The sequence below is a fragment of the Gadus chalcogrammus genome, chromosome 12 (genome assembly GCF_026213295.1).
Source record: "Gadus chalcogrammus isolate NIFS_2021 chromosome 12, NIFS_Gcha_1.0, whole genome shotgun sequence".
Classification (NCBI taxonomy): domain Eukaryota; kingdom Metazoa; phylum Chordata; class Actinopteri; order Gadiformes; family Gadidae; genus Gadus; species Gadus chalcogrammus.
In genome coordinates, this window is record NC_079423.1 from 14782473 (window position 1) to 14803205 (window position 20733).

Consider the following 20733-nt stretch of genomic DNA (forward strand, 5'->3'; position numbering starts at 1 on the left):
GCTCATGCCGTTTGGTTCCGGGTTCCCTCGGAAACAACTGAACCCAACGGCATTAGCTTGGGATGCTAACCGAGCAAGGTAGCACACCTAGCTCGGTTAGCATTCCAAGCTAATGCCGTTGGGTTCGGTTGTTTTCCGAAGCGAGCGATCCGACCCGAAGGCCCGTGATCCTTAGCCGCCGCACCGCTTGGACTGTTCCCCCTCCCGGGAGCCTCGGTGCTCTCTCCTGTGTGCTGCGCCTCCCTGATGTTGAGTGGAGAGAAACAGAGCGGCTGGCCGGGGATCGATAGCCACTCCGCTGGCCTCCGTGAGTGATGGGTCCGCTGATCACAACAGCAATGAGATTACGGAACGCAGACCAACGCTCCTGTCCTCCCGTTCCCTCCCTGTGGTCTCTCTCTCTCTGTCTCTCTGTCTCTCTGTCTGTCTCTCTCTCTGTCTCTCTCTGTCTCTCTCTCTGTCTCTCTCTGTCTCTCTCTCTCTCTCTCTCTCTCTCTCTCTGTCTCTGTCTCTGTCTCTGTCTGTCTCTCTCTCTCTGTCTCATTTTCTCTCTGTCATTCTTTCTCTGTCTGTCTGTCTGTCTCTGTGTGTGTGTCTGTGTGTTCTGTCCTCGCTTCCTCCTTATCTCTGCTTGTTTCTGTGTGTGTGTGTGTGTGTGTCCTGTCTGTCTGTCTGCCTGTCCTGCCCTGTTGGTCTTGTCCTGTATATCTTGTCTCGTCTCCTCCCGTCCCCACTCTCGTCTTCATCCTGGTCATTATCCAAGTCGTTACCACCATTTTATTTCTCTCAGTCTCTCCTTCCCCATCAATCCATCTCTCTGCCTTCTCCTTGTCGTCCGTAATGTATGGGGGGGATGGGGCGCACGTGTCCCTCGACCAGATCCTGTACTTTGTCTTCATAGTGGATGCGGATATTTATGCCTTTCCATTATAAGGGATTGAATCAATAATTGTTGGGCGGGCGGAGTTATGGTTCAGAGTGGGTGGGGGGAGAGGAGGAGGAGGAGGAGGAGGAGGAGAAAAAGGAGACCAGCAATCAGTTAGATCTTTCTGGGTTGCGGTCTCACCCGGCCTCCCCTCCCTCCTCCCTAACCCCACCCCCTGCATGTCTCCTCCCACTGCTGACGCCGGAGACAGGAGCGGCCGCTGAAGGTTCTGAAGGAGAGAAGACGCATACAGGCAGTGAAGGGGATGAGGTTAGGGCTGGGGCTGTAACCTCTCTCTCTCCGTCTCCCCTGTGAAATAAATGGTTAAGGGCCCTTACATAGTCGACGCGAGCGACGCGCGTAAACCTCGTGAGTGACGCGAGCGTCGCGCTTCCTTTCATAGTCTACACAGCATACGCGAACGTCGCGGGCAATGCATGACATGCAATACACCACTCACGCCATGGGTGGCAGCAGAGTCACCGGTGTTTTCGCGGGGGGACGTTCCAGGTGACGTTCCGATCAAAGTGGCTACGGAAGATGAGTGATGAAGCGCAGAGATATGCGGTGGTATGTGCGCCCTTTAAATACCACACGATATCAGGATGGGGAATTTGTTTCTCTGGTGCTTCCAATGCGAAGCATGGACGAGGAGAGGCATTTCCCGTATTTTCGGATGTCGGCGCCAAAGTTTGATGATCTCCTTTCGCGAGTCATCCGATATCTTCACGACTCACCAAAACCGGCCCTTGTCAGGGAGCAGCTGGCAGATTATTTTTTGTCAGATGCTGGCGTGTTTCCCCACCAGTACAATGTGCTACGATTGGGTATGCGCACTGACCAATAAATGTATATACATTGGTCACTTGGAAGCATGACTTTTGATTCATTAGTTATCATGTTACACAAGTTACCTAATTTGGTTTACGTCAAACTCATTAATTCATATCCATATAAAATGTTTATACAACGAGCTATTGCCGTGACAGATGAATGAATTATTTAAGTGTAGGCCTATAGCCAAAGGCTTTAAGCTATAGCGCATAATGTCCACAGAAATTATATGGTAGGCAAAATTATTAGAGAAAAGGGGTTTATTTATCAAATACAGAAAATAGTCCCACCATACACGCACACATTTTTCATTCACTACACACTCACGCTTTCAAATTTCATTCACTCAAAGAGGCTACTGAACTTATGTTTCACACAGAACATGAACATTTATGTTTCACATAGAACGTGAACACAAAACATTACGTAATTAATTCAAATAGGCTAATTCTAAAACAAATAAGGCCAGCAATAGAACGAATATCGGGTGACAAGAAGATCATTAAAATGGCTCACAATCCCGCATCAGCTGTCTGATGTCGCGCATCAAAATAGCACTTTGACCCTGTGGAAGGGTTCGCATAAATTGGCTCAGATAATTAGTAAAAGAGACGTCAAGTCATTCTTATCACGTTCCCGCATCCTCTCATATGTTCTTCTGTAAATATAACCTATAGTAGTAATAATGTACAATATTTGCAGTATCGCCCCCACCGACAACGCTTGGTATTGCATGGTTCGGCGCGTCGCGTATCAAAAATTTGGAGGACGCGTTTGGCTACGCTTCGACGCTTAATGGCGGCCGAAGCGTCGCATCGCGTAGCCTTTTGGACGCGTAGCGTAGCGTTGCGTCGACTATGTAAGGGCCCTAAGGCTCAAGGACACACACACACACACACACACACACACACACACACACACACACACACACACACACACACACACACACACACACACACACACACACACACACACACGGGGGTGTGGACAACTAATATTTTCCCTGGTTGAGTAATCTTGAGGTAATGTGAACGAATATTCGATGCATGAATATTAATTTTTATGCTTGTGTATTGTGTACTGTTTTTCTGTGCATGAGCAAAAGTAAGTTTAACCCAAGCAGTGCTAAAAAACATCTTCAGTTCCGTCCGTTAATTCGTGTTCATTCGAATCACCTTTTCTCGTAAGCGTCGCAGGTGTGATACATTTTTTTCGGGCAAACGGCGTCGCCTTAAACTCTCTATCGGCGTCACGCTTCGCTGCCTGTGCACCGGGGGGGGGGGCGCGCATCGAGGCCTGACACCGACTGAAGCGAGGAGCACGGAGGGGGTGGGAGGTCTGGCGTAAGAGGCTTACGGCCCCCTCCTGGCGGGCGTCCGTCCGGGGACAGAGCGCCCGGGCTGGGCTGAGCCGCCGCTTTATCTGCCTCCCACTGAGTTAGCGCAGGCAATCATATGACCAGCCCCTGCTCGGCTTGGATGGTTCTGCAAACTGCACACACACACACACACACACACACACACACACACACACACACACACACACACACACACACACACACACACACACACACGTGCAATCCCAACCCATGAGGAAAAAATATCTAAACGCGCACAGCAAACATGAACGCACACACAGGGGTAAGCTTAAAACCCGAACGCACTGCTGACTCTGACATCTTTAATTTCCGTATTTTAACTTTTTTTTAGTTTCTGTTTGTCGCAAACACAAGTATGTAGTGGGAGGGGGGTGATGGGTTGGAGGGGAGTGGGAGTGGGGGGGGGGGCGGGGGGTTGGGGACTGTCAGAACACTCACAAAGCTCTTGGAGTGGGAGAATTATGTTTTGGACACTGCAGAACTGCATTCTGGGACTTTCTTAGAGCAAAGCTTTATCCTGGCTGCCTGGGTCGCTGTTGTGAACACAGAATAGGCAGGTCTCTCGGGGGGGGGGGGGGGGGGAGTTGTATTTTTTGTGATAGTTTTTACAGCACCATATGGTTTCAAACACCAAGAAGGACAACCTCAGCGAGCCACTGGAAGCGGTTTAACTTTCCGAATTTTGGAGGTTGCCTTTAGTGCCATTTCAGAGTCACTGGAGGAGAGTCACAGTTTAAGTTATTTATCTTTGAGTTAAATCTGAGTTGATTTTGCCAACTTTCAAACAGAACTGAACAGTGCACCAAATGCCTTTGCAGAAAATCCTCTCAGAAAATGATCTGATGTTTCGATTGGTCTTTCATGTGAGTTATGTTAGATCACAAATTACTTGAAAAGCTGAAAACCATGAACCTGTCCATTTAGCTTAGGTAGATCGTCCTGGATGCTAAGTGGTAGCATATGGAAGCGTATTGAAGGTATTAATACTAATGAAACAAAATAAATGAAGGCAAAGTTACACTTTACAATTTACAACGTCAGTACATAAAGGCCGCTGAACACCTTACCTCCTCAATCCAAAGTTGTCTCTCCTATTACTCCTGACTCATTTCGCGGAAAGGCTTTGGAACTCTTGCTTGGGTCCTTGAACCTCAAGGGGTCCTTTTTACCAGCATTTACCAAAAAGGTACAATAAAAGTTGCAATGGCCTGTAAGGAATGCTACTCGCTTAAATGAGTACTATCATTTTTGCCAACTATTCTTTGCACACACTGTGCTGAGGCTGTCGTTGTATTTTCCTTTCTCAACCTTTTTATGCGTTGGCTGTGTTGCTATTGCTAGCTGTTAGCGCTGTCGCCGGTGGCGGTTAGCAGTACCCTTGGCCCCCAAACTGCGTCCCCAGACTGTGACGCTCCCCTGGGGGCTTGGCGGAGCATCGCGTTCCCCATAAATCACGGCCACCAACCAAGCTAGCAGTGCTGCGTTAGCATTTAGCGCTGCCCCGTAGTATTTAGCGATGTGCTCGCCGGAGCACAAGGGTCACAAGAAAGAATGATTTATTATCCCACAAATACCTTTTTGGCTATTTCTATTGAGTCATTTAGAAGATGCTTATATCCTTAGGTGTTTGACGGAGCATTTGGTGGTGACGGAGATTAACCAGTTTGCGTTTGTTTCTTGGAGTATAAATAGTTTACTTAGTTTAAAATGTGGGTTTGACTTTACACAGTTCACGATGCGGTGCAGAAGAGGTAATGCAGTAGGTCACGGATAACATAAACCGAGGTGTAATGGAAACCAGAGCTAGAGTTTACACATTTTATGAGCCGTTATTGATTACAGCTCATAACAGACTTTCCATCCTAGAATCACATTATAGAACCTGTGCGTGCGTGCGCGCGTGCGCGTGTGTGTGTGTGCGTGTGGCACCGACTGGAAACGGTTGACAGCACTCAGTTTGTCCACTGCATTGAAGTCATGCAGATTTGTTGCTGCAGTGTGTGTGCGTGTGCGCTCGTTCGCACATCAATGACTGAAAATGATTGAGGCACTCAGTTTGTCAAAAGCATTGATGTCATGCAGAGTTTTCTGTTACTGTGTGTGTGTGTGTGTGTGTGTGTGTGTGTGTGTGTGTGTGTGTGTGTGTGTGTGTGTGTGTGTTGGGGCGAGCGGGTCCTTCACTGCAGGCTGGCTGATTGTGATTTACTATTTCAATGATTCTGTGTTTAATCAAGCGGTCAGGGAGGAGGGCTCTCTCCGCTGACACCCCGAGGCTCAGACCCCTCCTCAGATCCCTGCAGATAAAAGTCAAGTCCAGTTTTCACGGTGCGGCGTGGGCTTGATATGGGCTTTAGTTTGAGGTTTTTCCAGCCCGAGACGGTGAGGGTGGTATAAATGTCAGCAAATGACCTTTTACGAAGTAATTTACTCAGTCCGGAGGGCTGATACAGTGCCTGCCTGTCCGCGGCTACTTTCACCTAAAAAAAATATATAAGGACACAGACCTGTACACTCGCACCCTAGGGAGCGAGGAACGAAGGCATAAATATGTCCTTCCTTTGCACGCACCCAAACATAGATAAAATCATGCTAATGTATTTGTAAAAATGAATGGGAAGTGAATGCAAATGTCACAGCCAGCCTCAGCCGACAAGATACCTGCTATATTCCTGCTCGGGCTTAGACGACCACCTATGTGAGACTAATACGGCTGTAATGTATTCCATGGATGTCGTCCTCTCAGTTGGCATTTAGGCTATGGGGCTATTTCGGTGGTCTTTTAATGTAGCCACCAAGCTAACGCAGGCTAATTATATCCAGCTTGTGTTTGGGTTTTCTAAAATCTGCCTCATTAGTTCGGGGACAGGAAGACAAACTGCCAGTCCCAGATTAATCGCCAGGGTGCATTCGGTAGCCAATGCTCAAGTGTCACGCTGAAAAGGGCATTTTTGTCATTTCTTTCGGATCCATCCACATCTATTTTTCTGTTTTTTCAGCATCTTGGCTGGATGCATTCCATGCTTCTCTTCCCCCCTTTGTTTTCTTTCAGCGGTATAATTTACTTTTGGTGGTTTGGCAATGGGTGCAGAAAAGGTTCAGGGAGCAGGGCAAGGGTAATTCTGTTTTTCTTATTGTCGATGAAATAACCTATAGTTCCAACGTTTCCTTTCTATCAAGCCGTCAGAGAATGAACACTCAGACAATCCTATTATTTTCCCAAAAGAAAATTTAGAACAAGTCTGGATTGGATTGATTAGTGGAATCCGTTCGTCTTTTCAATTTATTGCACTTCCTGTGCGTACCTCAATCCTGTTTCCTCGACTGTTGCTTAACACCGCTGTTTTGGGAAATCTATCAAAATGATTACTAAAGATGGATACTGCTGACCAAAGCAACTGTAAGGTTTTCCGGTCTGTGTTAATGTTTATTAACACAGCGAGAGAAGACCTTTTGATTGGTACATTCGGGAGATCAGCATTCAAAACATAATAAACGGAATCACAAACTGCTATAAGTTGTGGACTTGCTTTGAAAGATTCAGAAAGTTGTAGCTATCATAACAGCAGCAGAACTGTGTGTGTGTGTGTGTGTGTGTGTGCGTGTGTGTGTGTGCGTGTGCGTGCGTGCGTGCGCCGTTTGGATTGCAGGCGGCTCATTGAAAGCCAAGGCCATTGAACTCACTGTACTGCGCCCCACGGATCATTAGCGATGTGCGCCGCATGCTAGCACAGCAAGTGGGCTAGTCGCGCACACGTGTTAGATGGCGCAGCACGCCCCCGGAGGCGGTGTTTGCGGTTATCCTCGCTCTTGATGGCGCCACCTGCTCAGGCAGCCATGCGCACTGGCAGAATGAGGCTCGGAGGGAAGCTAACCTGAGTGGAGACGCAAGTGTGTGCCATTTGACTGAAGCACTCTTCACGCAGAAATTATATCGCAGGTGAGGGGTGTGTGCTCGGATGTGTGCACTCACCGCCGTGGCCCACGCTCTCGAGGGCTTGAAGTGTGCATGTCCGACGTGCAAATGGCAAGCGATGCGAGTGCTCGGATTGGAGAGTGTTATGAATGTGATTTAATTTTACACACGTTTTGTAGCTCTCGTTAACTACTGAAGAGGGTCTGCGCACATCTATTCCTCATTCTGACCCATTGCTTCCTGTAAGGAGGTGTGTGTCGCTCGTTTTGAGACTCATTGGCTTGCGGCTCAGTGAATCAAACGTGCGTTGCAGGGTCTGGTTGATTCTGTGACTAACAAGGATGTCGTTCAGGTGGTCTTCTGTTCCTCCACCGGAAGACCAATTATTAAATGTTGATGTTGTACTTCCTTGTGTGACCATGTAATCGACCATGGCAAATCACGTCACTCTGCCCTCTCTGTTATTCCTCTTGTCTTATTGATCACCTATTGATCACCTATTGATCACCTCTTGTGTATAAGGTGTTGTCTGCAGGTAGACGGGCAGCTGCCAAAACATGTTTTTTTAGTAACAAGATCCTATCAGTAATCATCCTTTTCACAGCCTTTATTTTCAAATTTCTTGTTCTGTTTGAGACGTTCGGATGAAAACAGGAACAAAAGGAAAACTGATTTAAATTTTCTGTCCGACGGGAATCTTGTGAGTGCGAGAACTAGCCTAAGGGGTCGAGAGGTCACCAAAGGTCATCAGGTCGACTAGTACATAATGAAGTTACATTCAATACCCTTTGTAGTTTATTTTAACTAATTAGACGTAACACTGAGCCCTATTCATAGAGGTTAAATCTTTTTGCGTCCAAACACAACTTAAGGGAAGTGAAACCAAATCATTCATAATCCTTATTTATAATTCTATTAAAGGTGCCATAAATAAGAGAATAGAGCTATGGGCATTTATTGTAATAAGTTAGCGACTAGTAAATGCAATGCTCTGAGAATATCTGTTCTGGTTGGCCCTGCCTGTCTCGTTCAATTTAAGACGTCTCCTGGCTAATTTCTGACCAATTGGGGTTATCTTATCCCTGATTGGGTCAGGGCATCCTTCTTGCCTGTGATTCACATGGGTGCACACACAGCCGTATCATAGGTGTGTGAAACATTGGTAAAACCTCGGGGTTTGGAGGAGCAGAGAGCGAGGGATGTAATAGAAAATTTAGAGCAAGATTTTGAAGCTAAACAACCATTAAATACTCCCTCCCTCTCTACGTTTCTCCGTCGTTGAGAAGTGAAGCGTCCACACACCTCTGAATGACGGGTGAGACGGATTCCCCGAACCAGTCTGGGAGGAGATGACCTGATTGGTCAGTAATGAGCCTGGAGTGTTCTAAAGTCTTAATTGCCTCTAACAGAGGCCGGTGAAGTCAACTCGATACAGATGTTCTCACCGAGCATTTCCCTGACTGATAGCTGAGGGGGGGCTAATTATTCTCTGATTAAGCTCATAAATCGTACCTACAGCACCTTTTAACTACCAATGTTCGTCTATTGTCTTTAAAGCGCGTTATGACCTTGGACAGTTATGTCTACATTGTCCAACTTTCAAGTTAGGTGAGATGACAAGACATAACCACAGTGGGGACCGAAAATGGTCTTAAACAGTGTCTCACGTTAAAAGACATGGCATACAACCATTTCCAAGAGCACTACGGTGGGCATCAGGGGCCAGTCATGTGTAATGAGGACAGGAGTTTCTGTGAGTTTTGCAGTGAGTGTGTGGGCCAGTAGAGGGCACTGTGGACCTTGTTCTCAGCCTCTGCCCTTCCACTGCATGTGTGAGTGGCCCAGCAGCCATGCTGTCTGCCAGAGCTGAAGATTTAAACAAAGGGGGTTAATATCAATCAGTGTGCACGTAAACACACTCATAACGCACTAGAGTAATGAAGCAGCAGTGAGTCAGCCCTTTTCCCTGTGTGTGTGTGTGTGTGTGTGTGTGTGTGTGTATGTGCGCGCGCCATTGCTAGGTATGCTTGTCTGTATGCGTGTTGGTTTTTGCTTGATGTGTCTGCACACACCCTGAGCAGTGAGTCAGAGGCAGCAAGGGGAGACTGGGATGAGGCCTTGGTTTAAATGTAGTCGCCGTGCCTTGCGTTACTATAAGTGCTCTCGCCGTAGCGTTTCACTTTCACACCTAAAATCAAATCTCGGGCAGAACCCTGACTCTGCGTTTTCAGCCCATTCATCATACTTGTAGGACAACCGCGAGAAAGGTACGCATGTTCTGCTGAGAACTTCATAAAGCGAGCTCCCCTTCCAGCCCATTCCATCGTTATGAGTAGCATCCCCCCCCCTGCTCCCTCTGTGTTGCTAATCTCATCATTAAATTTCTGTCTTGGCTTGTTTATCGCTTTGTCCTCTCGACCTTTGTTTTCACATATAATTACCGTCATCATTCCTGCTGTCTGGGGATGCTAATAAACCATAAATCATTATAAGAGGAAAAACGGGCAGAACGTTTTCTCAAGGGTTTGCAGCACAATGAACGGTAGAGCTGTTTGAGGGTCCGTCGTCAGTAATCCGGCATCAAACACAACACCGCCCACGGAAGAATCACCCACTCAGGCGATAGCATACATAACCACACAAAGATCCTTGTACACTCTGTGATGTTTACTACTGTGGCTAACCACAGCTAGGGTTGCCTCACATAAGCCCGCTATCACAAATTGCAGGCGAACGCTATGCGGCTATTCTAACAGATCCTGCCGCCATGCAAACACTATGTTAAGATTATAAACGTATGCAAAAACGCCATTGGCTAATCCAAGAAATGAGCGACAGGAGGAGCAACGACCTCAGAGCGCGAAGACAAAATTTCAGTATGTAATCACTTAGAAGTCATTAGGAGACGCATGCATTAGACACACACAGAAACACAAATGCATGCGCAGAAGCTTGTGCCTGCGTGCGTGCGTGTGCGCGCGCACACACACACACGCATGCACAGAAGCATGCGCACACACACACACACACACAAGTAGACGTGCACAGGGCTGTCAAGTATGCTCCCGGGGCGCGTGCTGTGGGTGTGCTGGAATCCTCCGCGCTCCTCTCGCTCTACATTCAATTACAGTCGCCCACAAATTACTGGAAGAATCTAAGCTAGCATGAGCCGCGCGCTGCCCACGCACCACGTTTCTCTCTCTCTCTCTCTCTCTCTCTCTCTCTCTCTCTCTCAGAGCATCCTCTTCCCTCCTCCGATCGGGGCCAACAGTCAAAGCGGTGGCAGTTTCTTCCCGCTCTCTTCTACTTTTGATCTCGTCGACATTGATCAGAGTGTGTAAATGGAGTAAACACCTCCCTCCAACACCTCTGGAGGTTTTTAAAACACCCACTGCTGAAATAGGTTGATTGGTCCTCCTGTCTCTTTCCTTGTGTAATACGCGCGCACGCAGGCATGCACACACTCTGAGTCTGGTCATGTGAGATCTATGCACACGCACAATGGCACACATACTGATTGACACACCTGATTGTCTGGATGTGGGCTTCTAGGTTGGCATTTAGGCTATGGAGATCCAGAGCTATTTTGGTGGTCTTTTAATGTAGCCTGATTGTCTACATAGACAAACAGACATAAAGCCCTTTGTACACGTGCACCCGCAGCCATACATATAAACACACCAAGTATAACCTTGCAAATACGGTCTGTGGTTTCGTGCGTCTTGGTTCCTCGTACTCCCAAGGGTGTGTTTGACAGCGATGCGTGATGTAAACATTAAAGACATGAAAGCAATGTGGAGGAGTGGTGACTGATTGGCATGAGCTTAAAAATGTCTGTCAGGCTCATCCCACCTAGTGTGTTTACCTCTTGTAGCAGCCCAAGTTTAATTGTGACCTATGACCTCTGTACAGTGTCATTTCTTCTCTTTTTCAAACCCTTTTCATGTACACTTTCCTGTCTGTGGTACAAAAATAGCCTTTCTTAGGAGCTTCCTTCCTTTTCTTTTTCCCTTTGTTCAAGACTTGGACCCAATGTTGGGCAGCTAACATTTAGTGTTTATAGTGTTTAGCTTAATTGTGTCTTTCGGTATGATCCCGCACTTCCTACTGGCTTCACCCTGCACTCTTTAGCCTCCAGCAGGTCTGCCATGCGGCTAACGGCTAACGGCTAAGGTTTAACGTGTGTAACCAATGACACGCTGCCTGTAGCTAGCGGCTAACAATAGAGCGAGTGAGTCGGTGTGCCATGCACCCTCGGGTTGTTAACCTAAAAACTTTTCCGGGAAAACTTGGGTTGAACCCAAACCTCCACCCCCCCCCCCCCCCCCCATCTCCCTTAGGGAACTGGGTATAAAATAAGAACAGGTAATTCATCATTAAAGCAATTCCATCTCTGCATAAAGGCAAGCCTGCTGGCGGCCTGGTGATCAGAACGGGGGATACAGGACTCTCAAGTGCTCCCCCATTTGTCTCCCAGTGTTTGGGAGCTCGGTTCCAGGTGAGCAGAGGCCATTTCACGAAGCAAATTGAGCCTGAATTCAGGCCGAGGCGATGCAGATGAGTCCACACAGCCGCCACGCAACTATTCTTCACCCGTACGTTTGTTCAGTCGTCACAGCCATTTGCTGTTCTGAAACTGCATTTTAATTTGTATTAGAAAGTCAAATTAGTAGTATACTACTCGTCTCTAAAGGGTACTCACCCAGTCGAGGCAGGATTTACGGTGTGTGGTCTATTTTTAGGGAATTGTCGGGGAATTGCAATCGTTCAAGCGTAATTTATTCACGTTTATGATAAAATACGACTCATTGATCCCATACAGGAAATGTGGGTATCACAGCAGCAGTATTACAGGAAAGTAAAAATAACACAAACATAAAAAAAACATGGACTGTATATTTCCTATATATTTCAGCAGCAGTGAACGACTACTGCTTTTTTCCTACACAACTGCGAAGTAAAAAAGGGTTTCCAGGCTAATTGCTGTTATCCTGCCGCTGTGATGATTGACACTCCATGTGTGATCTAAGTGGTACCTGTTAGCAGATTCCAAATCTTTATATAAAAATAAAAAATTTCTGTCTGAAAGCGAGTTGTGCCTAATCTACATGCTGGGAAGAATGCAGAGAATCCCCACGATCATGCAAGACAGCCTCTGTAAATTTTTAATTACCGGTTCACACACCCACCGAGCAACAAGTAATCCCACTCCAACTGTTCTGTCAGGGCCCACTTGTGAACTACTGATAGATAGATAGATAGATAGATAGATAAATACTTTAATAATCCCAGAGGGAAATTATTTAATTTAATTTTATTACTGGCGAGGCTATGCTAAAGATAGCTTCTCCCCCGGCTAGCCGCGGTAATGCTACCCTCAGCGTAGCTTCCCAAGACAGCGCCGGACTGGAGGGAAAGTGCGGTGCTGTGGTCTTCATTATAAACTACAACAAAGACATCCCATTGCTTAGAATCAATACACAATTATACCAGAGGCGAGGGCGGATATCGTGTTCATGTCCACCTCATATTTATTTACATTATCTGTCATCTTGGACAGATCTGTATCTGTGGCAGGGGCTGTGGGTAGGATAGGGTGAGAGAGAGATATCTTTCGTTCCATAGAGAAGCAAGGCTCTTGACTGTGAATGGAGGGAGAGAGAGAGAACGAGCAGGAGGGAGCGTGACTGAAAGAGGGGAGGGAGTTAGGAAAAGATGCAAATGCTAGATAGCTGCCATTTAATAAATGTGACATTTATTCTTGGAGCGATGATGAATCGGATTAGATTCAATTAGGGGATCTCAATAAACCCCCTGGGAAATTTCATTTCGGCAGAGGAAATGGAATCAAGCAAACTACCACAGAGGAAAATGGTTTTACAGACGGCAACATTATAGATTCAGATTATTTGATATATTATGGATGGTACATATAAGCGGTTACTGATGGTTTACTAGTTCAGTTGGTGATTCTAACAGTACATAAAATAGTTGAAGGGTAGCATATACTGTATCTCAATAGTGTCCCAGTGTCTGGAGCTTTTCGATATAGATATTATTTTACAGTGTTATCTGATAGTGGTGGCAGGCCAGTCTTGTTGGTGGTTTCAATATTAGCTCTACATAAGGTACTCAGTGAAGGGCTCACTGATACATATAGCTAGGATGGGTTTTCCCAACCATCGGCGTTGCTAAAGTGTTCACATGGGATAAAATTGATATTTTGTATATATTCGTTTGTCTTGACATATTTTCTAAATTAAAGATATAAAACTGAATATAGATTAACATTTGTTATAATATCTGTATAATGACCTATTACGGTCAATATTGTTAACATCGACTGTCAATAATGTTTCCAATTACATTCCGGCGAATAAATCACTAAACTTGTAATGTGTATAAAGATAAAGACTACCTCCTGTAGATTTTGCCAGTTCTTAGTGTAAATACGTTACTTATTACAGTCCTGTGTTTGTCTATACTTCCCATCTGGGTTTTATAAATGCATCCCAAATCAAATCAAAACATGAGCGTTCTGTTATCACGATAACTTGTCGCCTCACTGCAAAGCCCTTCTTCACGTGCAAACAGAGGACACCCAACACCAACCACTCGCAAACCAGGCAGCAAAACCAGTCAATGGAGCGGACCCCAGATCACTCCTGACCCCCCGTCATCAAACACAAGGTCAGCCGGGTCTTTTGGAGAGAGTCGGGGCTGGGGGGGGTTAGGGGGTGCACATGTAATTACTGTTGGCTTGTTGACTTTCAGTCCAATCTGCCTCGGTGCCTCGCCTCCACCATCCCCGGGCTAATGCGGGCGGGCAAGGCATCGGATCTGTCCCATAAGCCCTCCGGCGCTTTTATTGGCAGCCGAGGGTTGGGAGGTAAAAATAAAAGACCCCAGGGGCTTTCAGGAACCTCACCTCGGTCGACAGTGCCCCAGTTCCCCTTTCTCATTGGATGTGGCTTTAAAAAAAGGGTCCCCTATAGCTTTATAGATTGGAATATATACTTCAGGGGGAAGGGTCGGATTTAGCACCGGTCTGCCTGTGCCTGGCCTCTGTTTCTAAAAACGAGAACATTGCCAAGGAGGCTGGAGGAGCTCCATGCAGGAGGTATTCAATACGCCAGAGCTAGTTAGAGTCAGACCAGGGGATCATCAACATGAGATTGACTTATTGAAATATAAAGCGACCTTTTTCGTTGTTGTTATGCATGCGTAAGGCGCGTGGTCGCTGGTGGTGGTAGTGTTGGTGGTGGTGGTGGTGGTGGGGATTGATTGATATTTCCATATTGATAGCTTTTGAAAATGAGGTACTAGGCGTTCCAACCCTGCTTCAGCATGCGCGAGCGGCTAGCACTGGAGTGGGCGAGGACACACCTGGTGTGTGATGTCTCTTTTACAGCAATGCCTCCTGCCGCTTCAGGGTCCAATAGCCCTCCGCAGACCCGCTATGGGTCTGCAGGGGGGCCAGGGCCCAGGGCCAGCTACATCTTTAAGTAAAAAGACCATAATAAACGGGCGGAAAAAGAGCTACTTCGAATAGGGTTTGACATTAAAGCAATTGCTTTTTCTTGTACCGGGCGCAGAGGTAATAATTTGTCTTCGGTGCGAGGCGGCGGAGAACTGGTCCAAGACAAAGGGAGAGCCCGGACAGCAGAATGTAACTAAGAGCCGATGTGACGTGCAGCCGACGGGGGGGGGGGGAAAGGTATGAAACCAGATTACATTATTCTAATGTGGACGGACTAAAGGGTACGGGGCAGGAATAAAAGTGAATTTAGCTGAGTCAGTGCGGTGCAGGTGAATGCCAATGAGGCGACGTGAAAGGCTTTTTATTTTAATCGCATGGAAAGTGGGGGGATTGGGATTGGAAAAGAAATGGCGATGATCAAAGAACGATGTGACCAAAGAGCGAATTATTACATGTGAGACTCTGGGCCATTATTAAACATTGGATTTCCCAGACTCAGGCTTTTACTGAAGTGTTTCAACACTGCGAATGTTGAAGACCAATTGAATTACATTATCTTCTGATTGTTCCTCCAGAAATATAGAGATTAAGTCTTGATGCAGATGTTTAGCATTTTTTGAGATGTTTAGAGAAACTGAACATATTATTTTCACTTCCTTAGTCATGCTCAAAGGATAAGTAATGTTTTAGAGTAACTAGCATACTGCAGATTTTATTGCATTATCTATTTATTGTTCCACTAGGAATAAAGAGATGAAGTGTTGATGCAGATATTTAGCATTTTGTGAGATATTTAGAGAAAATTAAACACTTTATTTTCAATTCCTTAGTCATGCTTAAAGGACAAGTCATTTTTTAGAGAACCTAGCATAAGGTATACCCACCTTTTCTCTTGGACAGCCCAAACAATAACCAAGTGAATGATTGATATCTACGTACAACCCGAAAAAGTGTATTTCTCTGGTTGTACATTACCACAGTGAGGAGGGGGGGGGGGGGGGGGGGGGTACAAAGTTCATGCCCTAACATTGACAGCGGGTCTCCACTGTACAACCCCAATCTCATTCCGACTAAATCAGCAACACTGACATTCGTTGGAGCCGTTCCCTCAACCCCTTGTAGCACAAAGGGTAGGGCACGACCCAAACACTAGCAGTGGGTCATAGGTTCCGCTCCCCAGTTGACTCAGTCAGAGCCAATCACCATTGGACCTGTGACTTCTCCCTGGCCCCTTTTCATTCACCCAGGGCTGTGCGGAGACGTGCTTGGCGTTGTGTCTGATATCCTGCAGCGTAAACCCAGCAAGTACTCTCCATTCTTCCCACATTCAAACCGAAGGCATGGATTCTGCTCGGAGGCACCGCTGATGTACAGTCAGAGAGTCATTTGGGGTTAATTCGAGGGCCCTTCTCCGTGGGCAATCACAATCGGGCTCCCAGGGCCCTCCTTCTCTAAGGGCGGAGACCCGCGTGTCAATGTAAGCAGTCTTGTTTGGCGTTATTCATGATTGTGCGCACGCACGGCCGAATCAAGTTACCCAACGCCGCCTAACCGTAAACGCAGGCTGCCGCCGGCGCCCCTTGCGAGCACATCTGCCGCAGCGGGGGGGGAGGGCAGAGAGAGGAGAAGAGGGGTCAATGGCTTCCGCCACCCAATGGGTTCCTCGGAGGCACGCTTAGCGAAGCGCGTAGCGACCATTACAGCGATTTGAATCATCCCCCCCCCCCCCCTGAGGAACGGACGTGCCGCGACGCATCGGGTGCTGCGGGGGATTGCCCTCTCAGTGCGGTGACTAACCACCGTGGGACTCTTGAAGTTCTGGAGATCTGCAGAGAACGGGAAGATGAATGGCTGGGAGGGTGTTGTTTAAAAACCTCAGGGTTGACGTGGATTATAGCTTGCGGGAAAAAGGAAACCAAAATGAGCTTAATCTCTTGAGTGCGATGGTGAGGCGGGGAAAACGTGCAATTAGGGGTGAGAATGGCAGTGTCTAAATACAGAGAATTACCCAGCAAGAGAACACAAAGGAGTTGAACGGTCACAGTGAACGGGGCAACTGCTGATAATGAACTGGTCTGTTAAGCTGTGTTCCGAAGTAGTGATGGTGACGCGAGTGTAGAAGCCAGACAATGTTTTTAACAAGAAACCCGAGCAGTTCTAAGTCAGAAGCTACCGCATAATGGACAGCACCCTGGACCATTCGATTTGAATCTCAAAATGTCCACTAAATCAGTGAAATTAGGGATTAAGGGGAGTATCAACACTTGCGTCCCTACTATGTGTTCAGACCATCTTTCTGCCCCTCCTTTCCGGTTCTCAGATAGTGCGGACACTGCTTGTAATGATGGGGCGGTTAGTGCTGGTCGATGTTCAGGGACAGCCCCGGTATTTATTGTGCTCAGCACGAGTGGACAGAGGTGGGATCAATGGGGTCAGATCATTCACACGCCAATGCCGGTCAATAGTCACACCTCAACTGCCCTGGCTTGTCTCAGATGAATCTGGTTGAATCCTATTTTTTCGTTTGCTTGTATTCATTCAGTGGAAGTATGGTGTGGCTGGGTTGTTAGACTCCCAACCGGCAGGTTCTGGGTTTGAGCTCCAATTTCCTCAGACCACCTCCTTTGAGCAAGATGCCTACCCCCTTACAAGCGCCTCCTTAATCACATGTATGGATTCACTAGCCAAAGTGCTCCGGATAAAAGCATCTGCTAAATGACCGAATAGAAAATAGTAATAATGTTCCACTCTTGCTATGGTTTTGTGCGGGCATGTTTATGAAGGTTTAGCGCTTCTTGTGAGTGCTCGGAATCTGTTTAGAGAAATATTCACACGCTCACGAGCAATTGTATGCAAGGTCCGTGCAGAAATAAATCCCATAACAATCCACAAACCAAATATAATTTAAGGAGGTAATGAGGAAATCACGAAATGCTTTTAGGCAGGAGACTCTTACACAGGCCGGAAATGGTGCATTAGAATGATAATGATAATCATAATAACAGGGATGTTTTCACATCATTGACTGGGGTAAACAAGAGCAATCCAAGAGGCTAACCTACCCCTAACGGAAGATCTAGTTGAAAAAACGCAGCCAGGACTTGCAAAGCACGAGAGCGCTTTCAGATTTAGCTTTAAAGTTGCGATCAGTGCCGTTATTATCCGAATGCTTAAAGGTTGATACTGAATTAGTGTTGCATTTCAACATCCTCTCTTGAATGGCAATTGTAAGGCCATGATGTGCACCTAAAAAAATAACCTTCATCACAATCGCCGTTATAAAAACAGAACGCTGGTAAAACAACCTTCAACAAGGATTCAATCCTTTTGGAGAGTTGGGCCCCAAGGTCACTGAGTTATTACGGGATTACGTACGTCGTGTGCATTTGTGAAAAGATCAAGTGAACAGAAAATCACAGTTGAGCATGATTCAGTTCATTTATAGGAATTTCTGACAAGCATCTAATTTATCTTGAAGTGAGTGTGCATTTCTGTCAACCGTTTGTGTACTATACACAGAAAGCTATATACTACAGAAATACTTGTGATTTGGGTTGACATCTAACCCTAAACTCCCTTTGAAGAGCTGGCTGTCAACCTTGCGCGGTTGACTCCGTTGTCGGTATGTGAATATGTATGAAGGGTTGTAAGTCGCTTTGAAAAAAAAAAAGCTTCTGCTTTTACGCGTAAATGTAAAAAATAACGCGGTAATATCCCCAATCAGACGGCGAGACGCCCGAGCACTGTCCCCTCTGTCCATCTATTACCGAGCGATTTCATAGAGCGGGTTGTCCTGTGTGGTCTTTTTCAGGGAGTGTACAACGGGCCCAACTTATCGGATTAGGGGCCGCTGTGGATGGTAGATGTGGGACACAACAGTGTAGTGCAGGAGCCTCCATATCTGAGGTCATCCATGGTACAATTACACATTGAGTGTATGTTGTATTGTGTCCACTAACGGGAGCTGAGTAGGCAGGCAGTCTGCTCAGGAAATCAAACCCATTGGAGTAACTCTGCTTTGCCTTACCAATAATGCAGTATCACTGGGACGCATGGATTGGATAGATTGCATTGGATCTGTGAATATTTTGTTTTATTTTGTTTCGACATCACAATTTGATATGGTGCTTGATTCATTGATTTTAGATATTTGGGAAAAGGGGTTTGAATGTGAGCAAAGCTGGGGTTATTGTGCACACTCCATCATAGTTCTGCATCATCATAGCGAGATTATTTAGATTTTTAAAAAGAAATGTCACAAATAATTTTTTGTACAAGGATGTACAACACTCGACAGACAAACATTGTTTAGAAAATAAACAAATGTCTCGTTAGCAGGGAATGAAATTTATATGCTCGGTGTTTCTTCATTCAATTGAATCGTTTATGCTCTTACTAGATATACTTTTCAAAAATGTCTTCCCGTCGTCTCCAGAGAACCACCAGGCGACAAGTCACGGTGAAGGTAAACAAAATCTCAAACCAAAAAATGCTCATGCATTTGCTTTTCTTCGGTAAAAACCGGTGACTGTATGAAAATGACCCAAAAATTCCACATTAAAAAAAGAAAATCCTCCCTTTTATTGATTCCAGGGTACCAATCTCACCAGAGCCATAAACTGGCTGGTCGGCCTCCCTCTCTCCATAACCCCCGTGCTGTCCTCTACCGTCTCTGGTCTCTTGCGACGCTGTGCCGGGTCCCTGCCACACATAAGCCATCCAGCCTCCAGCTGTAGTCCATATAAAACCACATGATATAAAACCCACAGAACTCAGCCTCGTTCGCGGTCCCAGCTGTCACCCTTCTAAGGTTGTAGATCCATAATCACACTTCCTCTGCACGCCATTCTTTCTCCCTCGCGCCTAAAGCGTTACTCTAAGTCTGATTAACGCACTTAAGTCATTCTTCGTTTATTTTATTCCCAGTCAATTAATTCACAGAGGCAGCATGTGTCATGCTGGATGCTGTTCATGGACACACACACAAACACAAGAAGACCCGCACGCATACATGCACACACGCATACATGCGCTGATATATATATTATATTATCTCTTTGCTGCTTTGCCAGGGATACAACTGTCTGTCTCTGAGTTACAGTTATGACAGCAGTCTGTGCCAGCACACTGTAAAACACTTTACATCTTCTCAGACTTTATGTATAATCTGGTGCCCTGCTGAGCGTTTAAAACCAGCACTAGAGGCCCGCTTGGACTGGCAGCTGTTTGCGGTATTGTACCTGAGGATAATGTTTTAGTGAGATGTGAGGGGAACCATCTTCTATACAGCACCGTCTGTTTTCTCCCCCAAAACAGGAAACAAATGCCACTAGTGAACACAGGAACTAGGGCAAATTATTCGGGACGTATACCAAGTACGCAAGAAAGTGCAATTTTTCTGTTGGAAAAAATGACAAGGAACACAAATAGAATTATCAAATTTCCATTTCTATAATAGTTTACTCAGGGATGCACCGTTATCAGTTATCCAAAATAAGTAACACGAGCCCATACTAGGTGCACTGCAACAGCAGAGGTTGATCCCTCTGTCTGTTCTGTGTTGTGTTTCCTCCATAACGTAATCATTGCATGTGCCCATGAAAACCCGCTGCACACGCGTGGCAAGCAACTCTTCTCTGTGACCTGTGTTATTAGAATTCCCGATGACTTGCGGGGTAATATTTCACGGGAATGCGAATGAGCTCTAAGGGAAGTCTTGAGTGTCGCTGAGTCCCAACCTGCTGCAGCTGAAATGTAATCAATGGGTGTGTGTGCGATATTAGTGGTGAGGAGGAGGGTTGAGTGTGCTTCGATGCCGAACAAGTAGGAGAACGCCAAGGTTCATGTATGATACGCCCCCCATCCCCGCCCCTCTCCATGTAGCTACCTATGCACATTTCACATATGAATCAGTGGTCTTACGTTGAAGAAAAGTAATGCATTCCCTCCCACTGCCTTTTGCTTGTTCAGCTATTTTCATGCGTGTACAATGGAGGCAGATGAATTGAGGCACTTTTTCTCTCTCTCTGTGTGTGTGTGTGTGTGTGTGTGTGTGTGTGTGTGTGTGTGTGTGTGTGTGTGTGTGTGTGTGTGTGTGTGTGTGTGTGTGTGTGTGTGTGTGTGTGTGTGTGTGTGTGTGTGTGTGTGTGGGAAATGTTTCCCGAGCCATACAAGCGTTTAATCAGGTGAGATGATTTGGTTTC